Here is a 19,188-nt window from a genome sequence, read left to right as displayed (position 1 = left end):
CGCCTATACGGCCGGGCAACACCACTAAGGCAGGCGGCTTATGGATAATAACACCGTGTCTATATGGCACGGGCAGCACCACTAGTGGGCGACGTGAGATGATTACCCCGGACGCGGGCTAATGATGTTATGTGATTCAGACAGTTTATGTATACATGAAAGTAAAAGTGAGCGTGCATGACTCCGCCTTAAGAGGCAAGCAGTTACTGTCAGACTTTTTCTTATATCTTCCATATTTCCTTATTATGTTGTTGTTCATGTTCTGCCCATATTATCATGTTATCATTCATGCCTTACATACTCAGTACATTGCTCGTACTAACCCCTTTTCTTCGGGGGTTGCGTTTCATGCTGTGCAGGTACACCCAGATGAGTTGAAGCTAGTATAGAAGATGTTCCAGCGGATTTGGTAGACTCCACTTGTTCCTGGAGTGCTGCCGAATCAGAGTATATGTGCTATGATGTTTTGTTCGAAGTTAGAGACTTTTCAGACAGAGTTGTGGGTATTGGTTGTCAGTTCAGTAAGCGGCTCCATCAGCCGATGTGTCATTTGTGTTATGATATAAGTTCTATATGATCATAGATTTTGTCTGATTTGAAAGTAACGGAAAAGAATACTTCTGAAAATTTTACCATGCATTTCATCTTTATTTGATTTAAAATGTCCAAAGGATTATGTATGTATTAAAAGTCAGAGGGTTCGCTCGCCTCTAAATAAGGGTCGGGTGCCCATCACACCCTAGTAAGATCGGGGTGTGACACAAATGGTCATCCCAATTTCCTCCAAAATCTATCATACATGCCCGCAACATATCTTCAAGAGCCTGAATGGTACGCTCGGCTTGTCCATCAGTCTGTGGGTGAAATGCCGTACTAAGGTTCACTTGGGTCCATAGACCCTCTTAGACAGACTTCCAAAAGTTGGCTGTAAACTGAGTCCCTCTGTCTGAGATAATAGATACTGGAACACCATGGAGTCTTACTATCTCTTTAATATAAAGCTTTGCATAATCTTCTGCCACATAGGTCGTTCTGACCGGTAACAAATGAGCTGACTTGGTGAGTCTATCCACAACCACCCATATGGAATCATACTTACCTTGAGAATGGGGTAAGCCTGAAATGAAGTCCATGTTAACCACTTCCTATTTCCAAGTTGGGATTTCTATAGCTTGCAACAATCCACCCGACTTTTGGTGCTCGATTTTCACTTGTTGACAATTGGGACATTGAGCGACGAATCCCGCTATGTCTTTCTTCATTCCATTCCACCAATATACAGACTTAAGGTCATGATACATTTTCGTCGCTCTGGGGTGAACAGAATAATGGGAACAATGAGCTTCTTTCAATATCTGGTGGCGTAGACCTACCACATCGGGAACACACAATCTGCCTCGACATCGGAGAACGCCGTCTCCCGAAAGATCAAATGATGACTCTTCTTTCTGAGAGAGTGTATCTCTGTAATGCCTGAGGATAGGATCCTCATATTGTCGCTCTTTCACTTCTGCTACTAGCGACGAGATCGCTGAATTCTGAATAGTAGTTCCCCCGCTGCCTGAGTCCACCACTCGAACTCCTAGGCTAGCTAATTGCTGGAGCTCGCAGACCATTTCTCTTCTCTCTGGTCGTACATCACATAAACTTCCCATGGATCTGCGGCTAAGAGCATCAGCTACAACATTTGCCTTTCCAGGGTGATACAAAATATCGACATCATAATCTTTTAGCAGTTCCAACCATCGTCGTTGCCACAAATTCAACTCTTTCTGCTTGAAGATGTACTGGAGACTCTTATGATCTGTGTAAATATCCACATGGACACCATATAAATAATGTCTCCATATCTTTAACGCATGAACCACTGCGGCCAATTCTAGATCATGGGTCGAATAATTCCGCTCATGTTTCCGCAATGGCCTTGAGGCATACGCAATCACTTTACCATGTTGCATCAATACACAGCCTAACCTAACCCCAGAAGCATCGCAATAAACAACATATCCTTCCAATCCCTCTGGAAGTGTCAAGACTGGGGCGGAAGTCAACCTACTTTTCAACTCTTGGTAGCTACGTTCACAAGCATCTGTCCATTGAAACTTTGCCGATTTCTGGGTCAACTTTGTGAGTGGTGCAGAAATAGAAGAAAAACCTTCAACGAATCTCCTGTAGTAACCTGCTAAGCCCAGAAAACTACGAACCTCCATAGGAGTTGTGGGCCTTAGCCATGTTTTCACGGCCTCAATCTTTTGACTATCCACTCGAATACCATCGGCTGCAACTACATGCCCCAGAAATGCCACTGAGTTCAACCAAAACTCGCATTTGGAAAACTTTGCAAACAACTCTCGAGTTCGAAGAACTCCAAGGACAGTACGCAAATGATCCGCATGTTCTGCCTCGGATCTAGAATACACCAATAGATCATCGATAAATACAATCACAAACAAATCCGTTCATCAAATCCATAAACACTGCCGACGCATTTGTTAGTCCAAACGACATTATCCGGAACTCAAAATGACCATATCTTGTCCGGAAGGCCGTCTTAGGGATATCTTTCTCCCTAACTCTCACTTGATGATACCCGGACCTCAAATCAATCTTTGAAAACCACTTGGCACCTTGCAATTGATCAAATAAGTCATCAATCCTCGGAAGAGGATATTTATTCTTAATCGTCACCTTGTTCAATTGCCGATAATCAATGCACATTCTCAAGGAGCCATCTTTCTTTCGGACGAACAGTACGGGTGCTCCCCACGGGGATGAACTAGGCCTAATGAACCCTTTATCAAGCAGGTCTTTCAATTGCTCCTTCAACTCCTTCAATTCTGCGGGAGCCATTCTATAAGGAGGAATAGATATCGGCTTAGTGTCTCGCAATACATCAATAGCAAAATCAATCTCCTGCTCGGGAGGAAGGCCTGGAAGCTCTTCCGGGAACACATCCGGAAATTCGTTTACTACGGGAACTGTCCGAAGAGTCAGCGATTCAGCTTCTATATCTTAAACCCGAACTAGATGATAGATGCAACCTTTCGTGATCATTTTCCTTGCCTTTAGATAGGAAATAAACCTACCTTTTTGTGACGCCGTATTCCCCTTCCATTCTAAAACTGGTTCTCCCGGAAATTGGAAACGAACAATTTTCATTCTACAATCAACATTGGCATAGCAAGAAGCCAACAAATCCATGCCCATGATAACATCAAAATCCACCATTTCTAGCTCATGCATATCAATCATGGTACGATGATCACAAATCATAATTACACAATTTCTATATACTCGGCTAGCTATTACCGATTCACCCACGGGTGTAGACACCTCAAAAGGTTTAATCGACTCTGGTTCGACTCTAAATCGACCCGCAACATACAGAGTAACATATGACAAGGTGGAGCCCGGATCAATCAAAGCATATACATCATGAGAGAATACCGATATTATACCTGTAACCACGTCAGGGGAAGACTCAAGGTCTTGGCGTCCAACCAAAGCATAAACACGGTGCTGAGGACTGCTAGAACTGGGAGCTCTCCCCCTACCTCTACCATGGACGACGGGCACATGTGAACCTGGCCCCATAGGGCGTATAGATGCTGAATATCCGGCTATCGACCCTGAAGGCTGGGTCCTACCTCTACCATGAACTGAGGGGCAATCACGCATGATATAGTTTGGTCGACCACATGAATAACAAACATCCAAACCCAATCGGCATCGACCCCAATGTAATTTCCCACATTGGGAACATCGTAGTAAGGGTGGCCTTGCCTGACCCGAATCATCTCTAAAATAAGACCCCAAATAACTCTAACTCAGCCCGGAACGAGTAGATCTGTCGAATCTCTGGCTTGAAAATCATGGAAGCGCGCTAGACATAGAATAGCCTGAGTGCCTGGACATCTGCTGCCTGTGCCCGCCTCTAAACTCACTCATCGGACCTAAAGATCTGGCCCTCTTGCTATGGCCCCTATTTTGCTTGCGTTCACTTCTTTGCTGTTGCAAGCTTTTTTCTAAGTTCTGAGCATGGGCCTGAATGTGCGCAATATCCATACCGTCAAGCATCTATCCATCAAATGTGGCCCTAGGCCTTTCACAAATTGGTGTACCCGGTCACCCATATCCGCTACCATGGTCGAAGCATACCTGGCCAAGGAATTGAAGTAGAGACTATACTCTAGAGCACTCATGCTACCTTGCCTCAAATTTAAGAACTTATTGGCTCTAGCTCGCCGAACTTCTAGAGGCATGTAATGTCGGAGAAAAGCATCAACAAACTCTTGCCATACCGGGGGAGGTGCATTGGCTCCCCGTGAAGCCATCCAGACTGTATACCATTGGATCGAGACATCTCTCAATCTATATGACGCTAACTCCACCGATTCGGTGTCCGAAGCATGTATCAATCGAAGCGTCTTCAACATACCATCAATAAAATCCCGAGGGTCCTCCTCCGGCTTTGACCCGAAGAATTTCGGACGGTTCAAAGTAATAAAGTCGCGGGCCCTTGCACTAACAGCTCTATCACCTTGCCCTGAACTTTGCCTCTGAGTCTGGGCTGCAACCAATTGAGTCAGCAAATTAATGGCCTCTTTCACATCTTGGCCCGAAGCATCCGGTGGAGGCGCTGGAGGTGCTGGAGGCTCCCTTACACTCGTCTAATATAAGCACTGAATGGGAGGACTGGGATTGAGCCGCACTCTGGGACTCACTTTCCTCTACTACCGGTGGCGGTGCTCTTTCAGCCCACGTTTCTACCACGGTCTTGCCCATTTGGGCTGCTGTAGCCTTTCTCTTTACAGGCATTTCTGAAATACGCAACACACGATTAAGGAATAAGAATTTCTTACTTCATAGCTCTATCGCATGATTCTTACGAAGAAAGAAGGTCATTCATTCCTATAATGTCCGCATCTTCTTGTTTATAAGTGTGGCGCGCAAACTAGCTCTATCGCATGTTAGTATTGTTGTTGTTGGAATTGTGGTTGATATTTTGGCCGGGTTTGAATTCCCGGGATTGTTGTTGATTGAAATTAGCCAAGTTGAACTTGGTGGGATGGAGTATTTATAGGGGAAGTGCTGCCGAAATTTCGGTAGCCAAATGTTTCCTTAAGAATTCAACTCTAAGTATCCTAATAAGAGTTTTGGTAAACATGACCAATTTGCAGATTTTGACGAGATTGCAATGTGAATTCGGAATAGCAAAAGAAGCGGAAAGAGGTATGTAAGGTTTCACCCTTCTTTCTATGGCATGTCTTAGACGTAAGAAGTTGGGTACGCGCCTCGGGGACAACTCTCTTCCCCGGAATCCGGATCCAAAGTTTTCCACTTTTTGTTCAATAGAATTGAACTAGAAAGTGTGCAAATGATGGAAAGACCTCTTAAACCCCTAGAACTTGCATAAGTGGGACCCGATTACCCTAGGACCCTCACAAGTAATGACATGACACGTAATATATGTAAATCATATACGTCACCCCATCCGGCCCGAGGTGGGGCCCGCTACTCTCGTATATTTTCCTTACAGTCTTGCTTGACTTACTTGAAGTGAATCCAAAGGGAACCTTTGATCCCGATTTCGTTACCAAATGATAAATACTATGACTCCTCTAACGAGGGCACTTCCATGACGATAATGATAACAATGATGTTAGATAAGAGAATATGCCTATGATACGTACTACCGGAACGACTCTATGACTAAGATGACTAAGCTAAGTATCTTATGTAAACATGAAAATGATAAACTAATTTTTTAATATTATTTATATTTCCTAGCTATGACTTTATTTTCTAAAAGATTTCAAAGTCTATGAACTGTCATCTATGATGCCCCGATTTCATTCTACGTTTACTTTAATATTATTCCCCGTTGATAGTCTCACCTTAAAATACTCGTTCCTTCAAGGTGAGACAAAGCGATCACGAGTATTCTATAATGTAATCGGAGGTTACCGACTTTACGTCACTCCGATGACTACATGATGCTTCTTTGGGCTCTCCTGCGTGCATGTGAGATATATGTTTATAGGATACGTAAATGCATATAAGACATGTAAATGTATGTAGGATATGCGTATATATTTTTAAAATATGCACATGATAAAAGCACCAGAGCGCTATAGACGCTGATGTACCTACATGACACACGTATATGTATATGATAAAAGAGCTAGAGCGCTATAGACGTTGATATATGTACATGATATATGCATATGTATTCGGGGGAAATGGAGGTAAGGGCAGAGCGTTATGAACGCATATCCACCTGATCAGTTTGCATTACATGATATGATATCGTCCCGGACGCGGGATGTGTATATTTATGGTTAAATGGATCGGCTGCCGACGCCTCGGCAATATGAGATGTCCTATTTTATATGTATATGCATATGAACAAGGAAAGATTCTTAAAGGAAAGCTAAGTACGCATAGCACCTGCCAAGGGTATATATATATACAGGTTATGTTTCTACCTCAGGACATGTGCTATTATTCTCTTATGTCGTTATTTCCGTTTTATACTTTCCGTATGCTACTATTCATGCCTTACATACTTGGTACACTATTCGTACTGACGTCCCTTCTTATGGACGCTGCGTTTCATGCCACGCAGGTCAGCAGACAGGCGGATTTGATCCTTAGAAGCCTTACCAGCAGTGTTGACAGCGCTCCAGTTGTTCCGGAGTTCCACTTTCGTGGTACTATTTTGTGTATGTATTTTCGGGCACGACAGTACTCGGCCCTTTCTATGTATAAGTGTACTATGTCTAGAGGCTCGTAGACATATATGTACAGTCAGTTAAGTACAGTTAGGTATATGGTGTTTTGGCATGCTAATGTTGATGTATAAGTGATAACGAAGTTTATTAGTCTATATTTAGAATGACACCGCTAATGTTAATGTTAAAAAAAATGGCTCTGTTTACATGGCTTGCTAAGAGGTAAAGGTAAAACGATAGACAAGGGGTGCTCGGTACAAGTATCGGGTACTCGTCACGGCCCCTAGACGGGTCATGACAATTTGTGAGAAAGAAAGATGGGTCACTGCGGATGTGTATTGATTATAGGCAGCTGAATAAAGTGACAATAACGAATAGGTATCCCCTCCCTAGGATTGATGATCTATTTGACCAGTTTCAGGGTGCTAAGTGTTTTTCGAAGATAGACTTACGGTCAGGTTACCATCAGGTGCGGGTAATGGATGAAGATATTCCGAAGACGGCATTCAGGACCCGATACGGGCATTATGAATTTAGAGTGATGTCTTTTTGGCTGACCAATGCTCCAGCAGTATTTATGGATTTGATGAACCGAGTATTCAAAACATTCCTAGATATGTTCATTATTGTATTTATTGATGATATTCTAGTCTATTCACGTTCAGAAGAGGAGCATGCAGACCATTTGAGGACAGTACTTAGGGTGCTGCAGCACCAGAAGTTGTATGCTAAGTTTTCTAAATGCGAATTCTGGTGGACTTCAGTAGCATTCTTAGGGCATATTATTGGAGCTGATGGTATTCGGGTAGATACGCAGAAGATTGAGGCTGTAAAGACTTGGCCTAGACCTACGACACCTACTGAGGTACGCAGTTTTCTAGGGCTAGCAGGATATTATAGGAGATTCGTAGAAAAGTTTGCCTCGATTTCAGCGCCTTTAATAAGGCTAACTCAGAAGGCAGCTAAGTTCCAGTGGACAGATGCTTGTGAGCAAAGCTTCCAATTGCTGAAAGACAAGTTGACTACGGCTCCAGTTCGAACTCTTCCTGAGGGACCAGATTGCTATGTTATTTATTGTGATGCTTCAGATGTTGGACTAGGTTGTGTGTTGATGCAGCATGGCAGGGTTATAGCCTATTCCTCCCGACAGCTCAGAAGGCACGAAAAGAATTATCCTACTCATGATCTAGAGTTAGCAGCAGTAATTCATGCCTTGAAGATATGAAGGCATTATTTATATGGTGTTCATGTTGATATTTATACGGATCATAAGAGTCTCAAATATATCTTGAAACAGAACATGTTGAATTTACGGCAGAGACGGTGGTTAGAGTTACTAAAGGATTATGATGTTGATATTCTATACCATCCAGGGAAAGAAAAATGTTATAGCAGATGCTCTTAGCCGTAAATCTATGGGTAGCTTGACAGACGTGCAACCAGAAAGGAAGGAGATAGTTCGTGAGATTTACCGGCTAGCTAATCTTGGAGTTCGTTTGGCTGGTTTTGGAGCTGATGGAGTTTCTGTTTGAGAAGTTGTTGAGTCCTCTATCATAGAAGAGGTAAAGAGACGCCAGTACGAGGACCCTGTTCTGGCATAGTATAGAGATATAGCTCTTCAAAGGGAGAAGACCCCATTCGAGGTTACACCTGATGGAGTGCTACGGTATGGGGGCAGACTGTGGGTACCTGAGGTTGCAAGGCTACGACAACAGGTTATGGAAGAGGCACACTAGGCCCGTTATTCTGTTCATCCAGGGTCAACGAAGACGTATCACGACCTCAGATGTTTATATTGGTGGGATGGCATGAACAGGGACATAGCGGAGTTTGTTGCTCAGTGCCCGAATTGTCAACAGGTTAAGGTCGAGCATCAGAAGCCTCGTGGATTATTACAGGAGATAGAGATCCCAACTTGGAAATGGGAAGTAATTAATATGGACTTCATTATAGGTTTACCTCGCACTCAACGGAAGTATGACTCTATATGGGTTATTGTGGATAGGCTGACAAAATCAGCCCATTTTCTTCCAGTCAGGACTACTAGAAAATATGTTGCGAGCCTGTATTATTGACTTGAGAGGTAGCTGGGATGATCATTTGCCACTTATTGAGTTTTCTTATAATAATAGCTACCATTCTAGTATCTAGATGGCACCGTACGAGGCCTTATATGAGAGGAAGTGCAGGTCACCTATCGGTTGGTTCGATGTAGGCGAGACAAATTTAATTGGCCTAGACATGGTTCATCAAGCTGTTGATAAAGTGAAACTCATTCAGGAGAGATTATTGGTAGCTCAGAGTCGACAGAAGTCATATGCAGATAATCGACGTCGACACTTAGAGTTTCAGATTGGCGATTGGGTGTTCCTGAAGGTATCACCCATGAAGGTTGTGATGAGATTCGGCAAGAAGGGGAAGCTTAGCCCGAGATACATTGGGCCTTATCAAATTATTTGTAGGGTAGGCAAGGTTGCCTATGAGTTGGACCTACCATCTGATTTGGAAGCAGTACATCCAGTCTTTCATGTATCAATGCTTCATAAATGTATTGGTGATCCTTCTAGAGTATTCCCTGTAGATGATGTCCAGGTAATAGAGAAGTTGTCTTATGAGGAGAACCCCATAGCTATACTTGACCGCCAAGTTAGAAGGTTACGTATTACGGATGTGGCTTCCGTCAAAGTATTGTGGCGAAATAATAATAGGGAAGAGATGACCTGGGAAGCCGAAGACGAAATGAAGAATAAGTATCCTTACTTGTTCCCTATGCCTGCGGGTAATTTAATTCCTTACTTGACTATATTGATTAGTAGATAAGACTTTATGTTATTGATGCCCTGTGAGGCATCTGTGGGTTGCTGAATGCAGGTTGGTAGGTATAGCGATAAAGGAGACTTTGCCAAAAAATTTATAAGACCCTATAGAACTAGTTTAACATTCGAGGACGAATGTTCCAAAGGGGGGAAGGATGTTATATCCCGTACTTCTGTACGTTGGATTATTCGTAAGTTAACTGACATAAGCTCTGAGGACAAGATTATTTTGAGGTTATAAGTATTTATGTTGTTACACCCCGTAAGAGTCCGTGCTACTTGACTTAAGACTAAATGAACGAGTTAAGAAAGTTCAAGGGAAGTTAATCGGGTTAGTAAGAATATCGTTATATATATATGGTTGCCTTAAGTATCCCGAGGTGACATGGCAACCTAAAGGATTTGAAGTCGCGTCATGAGTACATATACGAGGTAATGTGAGTGCCCTTTTAAAGTATTTGAGATTATTAGTAGAAGATGGACAAAAGATATGAATATACTTTTGCGATTGGAGTTTCGTCGAAGCTTAGTGAGTTCTATAGCTATGTTTAAGGTTATTGTGATTCTCCGGACCACCCTTCGAGACACGTGTATGGATTTTTATGGATGTATATGAGTATGTATATATGTATAAAAGGTTACATGAGGGTTGGAAGAGGATTAGAAGTTAAACGAAATGAATCGGAACAACTTCAGTAAAATCTCGAACCAGATATTTAGCCCATATTGTTGGAGGCATATCTCCTAGTATATGAGGAGTTTTAAGGTGTTTCAAAAGCCTAAAATGAATTTCATCGAGTCTAGTTTCCAACTCAATAAACCTCTCATCAAAATGATATCGTGATAAGGTGTTCTGGACGATGCAAGTTGGGCTGGCGGGGCAGAAAGTTGAGACCGGACCTAAACATTTGCATTTCGGCCCATGAGTATATGTCGGCCCATGAGGCCCATTAACATTAATATATATGGAAAATTCATTTGAGGGCTGGTAATTTGCATCTAGGAGCTTCCAAAACATTAGAGAGAGAGGGAGAAAACTTCTAGGATATGAAAGCCATTTTGATCAAAATCCGAGCCCCGAATCCCGAAGCTCATGAAGAGAAAAGCGTTGTACGTCGCGTTGCCTTCAGTTTGAGCTAAAATCAGCCAAAACGAAGAGTATTGACGTGGTTGCTGCATACTTAAGGTAATATTAAGGTCCATTTTCATTGTTAAAAAGAGTTTTTAGAGTTTTAACGAATTAGAACGGAGAAAATAGTGTTATAAACTCGTTTGTTATTTTGTTGAGATTTATGGATCGGGGGCTGTTTTAGTTGAATTAAATGGATGGGATTAGATGAGTTATGATGTGTATTAATGGTTGGTATTGTGGTTGATTTTGTTGATGATTCAATTGAATTGGATTTTCGAGATTGTCCAGTTTGTAGAGGAAATGCTACCCGAATTTCATTAAGTTCCGTTTGTATACAAATTAGATAGTAAGTGGTGTAAATGGTCTAATCGTGATATTATCATCATGATTGTAGACATACGGACTCGAGGAGTAGACGTTGGGTGATTAAGTAGATTGTCAGGTATGTAAAGCTATCCCTTTTTTTTTGGCATGGTCCATATGAGGCAAACAGAGGACGAACGTATAAATTCCAAAGAAGCTCCTATTCTTAGAGATACTAGAATGGCGAATGTTCTTGATTTCCAGAAGCTATTTCATTATGTCCTGATACGTGTCTATGATTCCTGAAGTCCTATTTTGATATAATCCATAGTGACATTCGAGGGTGCTCCCAGGTTATTCAAGGAGTTCAGAAATAATTTTATGAGTCTCACTTACATTATGACTCCAATGAATTCTAGTGCTCAGTGGTACTGGACGTGACTGTTGTCTTGATTCTCAAGTGTTAGTTTATTCTAATTATTCTATTGAGTCTCAGACGATGATTTAGTTTGCATATGGTTGCTCATGATATTCTGCTCGTGCATGCCGTTAATATATCATTCACCGAGTCCCGGGACGGGTATGTATTCGTGCACAGTTTCATTGCATTTTTCACTGAGTCCCTCACTAGAGGGCCGGGTACGGTATATATATATGATTATTTCACCGAGACCTTCACTAGAGGGTCGGGTACGGTATATATGTGTATGACTTCATTCACCGAGTCCCATAATGGGCCGGGTATGGTATATGATATAGATATGCATGATTCTCATCTTTTAAGGCACAGGTGCATTGGTATCTTTGATTATCATACTTGCCTTCTGTTATCTTTTATTCAGTCTTGATCTTCTTTATGGTATTTCATGCTTTATATACTCAGTACATTTCTCGTACTGGCCCCCTTTCTTCGGGGGTTGCGTTTCATGCCCGCAGGTACAAACACTCAGTTTGATGATCCTCCAGCCTAGGACTTCTGCTCAGCTGTTTGGAGAGCTCCATTATTCCGGAGCCTAAGTTATTTTGGTACAGATCCTTTGATGTAGACTTATGCATATCCAGGGGTACGACGGGGCCCTGTCCTGTCATATTTCACTTTTATACTCTTAGAGGTCTGTAGACATGTGTGGGTTGTATATAGGATTTGGTCAACTATGTCGATATGGTTCGTTTTGGGTATTTCTGTATATAGTGACAGCCTTGTCGGCTTGCATATTATGTTATGTTTTGGTTAGCTGTGACTCCTCAGGAGACAGGTTAATTATGATATATGGCGTTATGAGTCTATAGCTTGCTTTTATAAATTTCCATATTGCCTTAGTTTCAATCTGACTATATCTAACAGGTTCGTATATGAGTGTCCAGCTCGGGCACTAGTCATGGCCCATCGGGTTGGGTCGTGACACCTTGAGGGATCAAAAATCCCAAGAATCACTTCAACTTCAACTCCCTAAGCTTCACAACCTTGAAGAAACCCTAAAAGCAACCTTCTCCTTCACAAGCTCGGGTTTACGAGGTCCGGGTCTTGTCAAATCTTCACAAATATGATGAAATATATTTGGAGAGGATATATTTGGGTTTTTCTTACTAGGAATGCGGAAAATATGAAATTGGGTCGTGAACCACCTATTTATACTTGGAATTAAAAATAGCTACAGCGGTCCGATTTGACGAGCAAGTCAACGGCCCGCGACGTGTCGACGGTTCGTCGACCGGCGCCTGTAGATGCAAGGCTGCGGGACCCTGTCAACGCCGTACATCGACGGTCCGTCGACCATGTCGACGACCCGTCGATGATGACTGGTGTTCTGCAGATTTTACTAATTCAGTTCAGATTGCGTCGATTTGATTCGTTCAACTTCTAACTCTATAAATTACCAGGAATATCTGCTGGTACCCTCGTACACAGGGTAAGGCACTTTCTACCTCCAAACTCGGGCTCAGGTCTCTATTCCAAGGGCATAACCGACTAGGAAATCATAGGTTCTACTACTACGAACACGAGGGGTGTAATGCCTTCCTCTGAACAGAGTTCAACCAGAACTCACACTTAGAAAACTTGGCATACCACTCTTTACCTCGAAGAATTCCAAGCACTGTCCGCAGATGTTCTGCATGATCAACCTCTGACGGCGAATAAACTAGAATATCATCTATGAACATAATTATGAACAAATCTAGAAAGGTCCTAAATACACGGTTCATCAAATTCATGAATACGGCTGGGGCATTAGTTAGCCCGAACGACATAACACAAAACTCAAAGTGGCCGTATCTAGTCCGGAATGCCGTCTTCGGAATGTCCTCTTCCTTGACCCTAACCTGGTGATATCCTGATCTCAATTCTATCTTCGATAAATACTTAGCACCTTGCAACTGATCGAATAAATCATCGATCCTAGGGAGCGGATACTTATTCTTTACAGTCACTTTATTCAATTGCCTATAATCAATACACATTCGCAAAGAGCCATCCTTCTTTCTTACAAATAACACCAGCGCTCCCCACGGTGATGTACTAGGCCTGATAAAGCCTTTCCCGAGCAAATCTTTCAATTGTTCCTTCAATTGTTTCAACTCCGTCGGTGCCATCATATAAGGAAGGATAGTTATTGGCTAAGTTTCTGGCAATAGGTCGATAGTAAAATCAATCTCCCTCTCTGGGGGAATGCTTGGAAGATCATCTGAAAACTTTTCTGGGAACTCATTAACCACAGGAACAGACTGAAGAGTCGGCGACTCTGCTTGCACATCTTGAACTCGAAATAGGTGAAAAATATACCCTTTTCTGATCATTTTCTCTGCCTTAAGGTAGGAAGTAAACCTACATCTAGGGGGAGCAGCATTTCCCTTCCACTCTAGGATTGGCTCGCCTGGAAACTGGAATCGATCCATCATTGCTCTACAATCAACATTAGCATAACAAGAAGCCAACCAGTCCATGGCCATAATAACATCAAAATCAATCATATCTAACTCAACCAGATCTACTACGGTATGGTGGTCACAAACTATAACAACACAGTCTCAGTATACTCGCCTAGCTATTATTGGATCACCAACTGGCGTAGACATCTCAAAAGGTTTAATCAACTCGGGCTCTATCCCAAACTTGCCGACAACAAAGGGCGTAACATATGATAAGGTGGAACCTGGATCAATCAGTGCATAAACATCATGGGAGGAAACTGATAATATACATGTAACAACATCAGGAGACGCCTCGCGGTCCTGTTTACCAGCCAATGCATACATGCAGTGCTGAAGACCGCTTGAGCTGGATTCTCCACTCCTCCCCCTACCTCACCCTGCTGGCGTCTGAAAAACATGCCCTGAAGGGGCGCACTACAGAAGAAGAGCCAACCACATACGTTGTAGGCTAAACCATACCTGTACCAACCCCCATTGGGCACTCCCTCATCCTATGGCCTTACTGCCCATTAGTATAGCAACCATCTGATCCCAGCCGACACTGAACTGCATGTAACTTTCCATACTGGGTACATCGCGACAAAATGGGCCTTATCTGTCCTAACTCTGGTTGGTACTGAGAGCCTGACGCCCTAAAACTCTAGCCCCCTCCGAAATAAGAAGACTGCTCAAACCTCGGACCTGCAAACCGTGAAGGCGCACTCCCTGACGGCTGATAAGAATATTTGGACTGCTGCTGCCACTGTCCTCCCCTAAACTCATCAACCATATCAAAAAAGATCTAGCCCTCTTACCACGGCTCCGGTCACGCTTGCGCTCTATTCTCCTCTAGCGTTTACGTTCCTCCAAGTTCTGTGCATACGTCTGTATACGGGATATATCCATGCTTGGCTGTAATGCAGCAGTCGTACAATCATCTATCAAGTGTGGCCCTAGACCGGCCACAAAGCGATGAACTCTATCCTCCATCTCAGCCACCATGGCTGGGGCATATCTAGCCGAGGAATCGAAGTGCACACAATACTCTTACACATTCATACTGCCCTGCTCAATACTTAGGAACCTGTTTGCTCGAGCCCATCGGACCTCTGGAGGTAGATAATGGCACAGAAAAGCATCTGAGAACTCTTGCCACACAGCTGGAGGGGCCTTTTCTCCCCTAGATAACTCCCATGCCTGATACCACAATATCGAAATATTTCGGAGTCTATATGAAGCCAATTCAACCAATTAAACCTCATCCGTGTGCATAACCCTTAAGGTCCTCTGTATTCCATCAATGAAATCATGGAGGTCCATATTTAGCTTTACCACAGAAAACTCGAGAGGACCTAACCCAAGGAAGGTCTTAACCCTCGAACTACCGGCCCTGTCTACTGGGTCAACACCAACTCCCTGACGCTGTGCCTGGGTGGCTACTAATCTGGTCAACAACCGTACAGCATCCCATATATCCTGGCCCGGTCCATCCGGCTGAGGAATTGGGGCAGGTGCTGGAGGCTGGGTATGCAATGTCTCAGATGGCCCCTCACTTTGAACCTCATCCTGGGTTCTCGTGGCCTGCCGAGTATGGCTAGTGGCCTCACCGGCCGCTCTCTTGCCCTTCTAGGCAGCTGTAGCCTTTTTGCGGGGCATTGCTGAAGTCAAAACAATTTTTCAGAAAGCGAATGCTTAACACAGGGCTCTATCGCACAATATAAGAGAGAAAGAATGACATCATCCTAAATGTCCTGTAGCCTCCTGTTTATAGGTGTGGTGCACAACACGCCCATAAACAAGACTATACTAGACATAGTCTGTAGACAACCCTAGGATGAAACTGCTCTGATACCAGTTCTGTTACGACCCAAACCGATGAGTCGTGACGAGCGTCTGACCTCTAGCGACCAAACACCCCTATACTCGTACCTGAATCTTACTGAACATTAAAGGCCCATAAATGGCATAAACTGATCTCATAAGAGGGAAACATCAAAACTCTGCACAATCTGCATATATACACACAACATGTAGAAGAAGAGTGCAAGCCAGCTAGGCTGCTATATATACTATACACAAAAGAATAGAAACCAACAAGGCTGCATCGTCTGACTACTACATACAACTGTCTATAGACCTCTACTGGAATGAAAGCTGTAGAAAGGACGGGACAGGGCCCCGTCATACCCATATGCATCCACACCTTAAAAGGGTGGCATACAAAAACTGATTGAAGCTCCGGATCAAATGAAGCATACTGACCACTGCTAGATCTAGAGGTCCTACTGAGCTGGACCACATGTCTGTCTCCCTGTACTGGGGGCATGAACGCAGCCCCCTGAGCAACGATGAGTCAGTACGGATAATGTACCGAGTATGTAAGGCACCAAAACAACATAAATATATAAGAATCATGGATAGGATCTGAACTCATATACTGAAATGACTGACTGCATGCACTTGTGTGAACTAGTATCTGCCTAAGTCGGCATAAATCTTTATGACTGGCAATGCCTCTGTGGGCACATAATATGTATGCTCATGCCTATCAATCATAGTCATACATCTATATATGTGTGCGTATATAACGCTTGATGTATGTGCGTATATAGCACCTGATGTATGTGCGTATATAACATCTGTAAAGCCTCTATGGCACCTCATCGTATTATATCGGCTCCTCTGCGGCTATAATCAATATCATCATCATGGTGGTAATGCGTTTATAACGCCTATATCTCTTCTCATACTTTACATATATCTAATATTCGCGTATATAACGCCTTCTGGTCACGGGTCAATGCACATAAATATATAATGCATGTAATGCATGAATAAAGTGAATGCACAGAGCTGGCTACATAAGACTGGACCCATGACTAGAAGGATCACTCATGAACGGGGTACATGAACATAAAAAACTGAAGTACTTCTAATCTTTCTAAGAGTAGAGTAATATGAAAGCTCACCTACTCGCTTATTGGATCATATCATAGGATCAGGCAAAAAGAAGGAAAGAATGGCCTTAACATATGTTACACCTCGGAAATTTTCCGCGAGCCTACAATGAATAGATCAATGAAGGGTATGAGTGTGCGATGTTTTACTAAGTAGGGAATGACTAATTATGAATTTTTAGAAATAATAAAGTTACGGAATTTTATTTCAGCCCAGTGGTCGTAAAGTGTTTTACGGCCCGTAAAGTGATTTACGGACCGTAAAGTGCCATCGTCCTTCAACATTTAAAAAATTTTGACTTTCTGTTAAATGTTGAAATGGTAAAATATGACCAAGAATACGGACCGTAAATCAAAATACGACCCGTAAACTGAGTCGTAAACTGCCATGATCTTCAGCCAACCTTTCTGTTTCTGATATGCTTAAAGACGACCGTGGAGGATGGACCGTAAACTAGTATACGGTCCGTAAACTGTGGTTTACGACCACTGTACACCCCGACTGTTGTTCATTAAAAAAATCAGATTTTGAGTGTTAAAAAGGGACCCTAACCTCATCTTATTTCATTTCTCATCTCCACAATTCAAGAACACTCTAGAATATTCTCCAAACACTTCATCCAAGAGAATCAAAGGAACATCAAGATCAACAACATTAAATCCATGAAGCCAAGTGTATGAAACTCAAGTGAAGTTCATCCAAACCAAGAAATCTCAAAGGAGGTGAAGTAGGGTTTGGTGAAAGAGGAAGGAATTCAACTCTAGACTTATTCCACCATCATCCAAGGTAAGTTTCATGACCATTTTATGTTGTTTAAGGTATTGGAAGGTTAAGATACCCGAATTGTTGAAGAACATAGCAAATGGGTCTTTCAAGAGTGAATAGTGTCATGAGTGAGTGGTAGTTGAATTGAATCATGAATGTTAGTGTGTTATGAGTATGAATATGTTATAAATGACATGTAGACCATGAGATAAGTGTGATACATGGGAAAATACAATAGCGAACCCAAAACCATAAATGTGGGGAAAAATGAAGAGAAATGGTGGATCATGGCCATTGTATATGAATGATAATTGTGATTTGCTATATTATGATTTTTATTGTGGGTGATTGGGAGTTGATATGGAATACGGGAAAAGTAGTATAAATACCGAAGTGCTGCCTAATTTTCTCTAGAAATAGTAGTGCGTTCTTATAGTTGGTTAACTAACAATCGTACGAATCCTCTTTTTGAAGGTAGAGGCGTGACATTGAAGGAGACTAAGCAAACGCTAAATTTCTTAAACGACAAAGGTATGTGAGGCTAGTCCCTTCCTTCTAATGGCATGAATCCTATAGAATAAATTCCTTTCCTCTTCATGAGTTCATGTATTCCGAAGAAAGCTAAAAAGCCTATATCTACAAATGTCTATATAAGATAAGAGATATAATACTAAGATGCCATAATGATGAAGATGTTATTGATTACCCACACTCACCTTATGAGGCAGAATGTCAATAATTGCTCGATAATGAAATCGGGGGATCACGACCTTACGTCACCCCGATAAAGTATAGTTGATCTTGAGCTTTACGCATGTACTATAATAATATGAGCATGTCATGATAATATTACACCGCGCCTAGTTGGTCAGGCAGTCACCGCTAAGGCGGGCAGCTATACGGATACACCATAACCATTTGGCATGGGCAGACACCACTAGTGGGCGGCATGAGATGGTACCCCGGACGCGGGAGGCCTGGACGCGGGCTATTATTATTGATTATCACACCGTTCCATTATGGACGGGTAGCTTAAATATTATGCATATATGATATGATGATGAGTATGATTAAGACAGCATGCATTACTTCTCTTATGATTGTCATTCAGATCCAGATGTTTCATATTGATGGTCTCGTTATATTATTGTTGTCTTCCTTCATTGTTTATGCCTCTCATACTCAGTACAATATTCGTACTGACGTCCGTTTTCTTTGGACGCTGTGTTCATGCCCACAGGTAGACAGGGAGGTGAGCTTGATCCAGATTCTTAGTAGTTGTCAGCTGATCGAGAGCACTCCATTGTTCGGAGGTGCTTGTAATTCTCCTTTTAGTATATATGCATATTTTGGGCACGACGGAGTCTTGTTCCGTCTTTATATATATACAGTCTGTCAGTAGAGGCTCGTAGATATGCAGTGTGGGTTAGATGGTCTCACAAGATGTTATTATATGTATATATTATTTTGATGGCCGAGAGGCAAATGTATATAAAGCATTTATATTTCTATCTAAAATATGTTTTCCCTATAATTCATGTATGAAGTTGATAAAATGGCCTTAAGTGAG

Source organism: Lycium barbarum, chromosome 6 (genome assembly GCF_019175385.1).
Source record: "Lycium barbarum isolate Lr01 chromosome 6, ASM1917538v2, whole genome shotgun sequence".
In the NCBI taxonomy this organism is placed as follows: Eukaryota; Viridiplantae; Streptophyta; class Magnoliopsida; order Solanales; family Solanaceae; genus Lycium; species Lycium barbarum.
Note: the sequence above shows the minus strand (reverse complement) of the source record.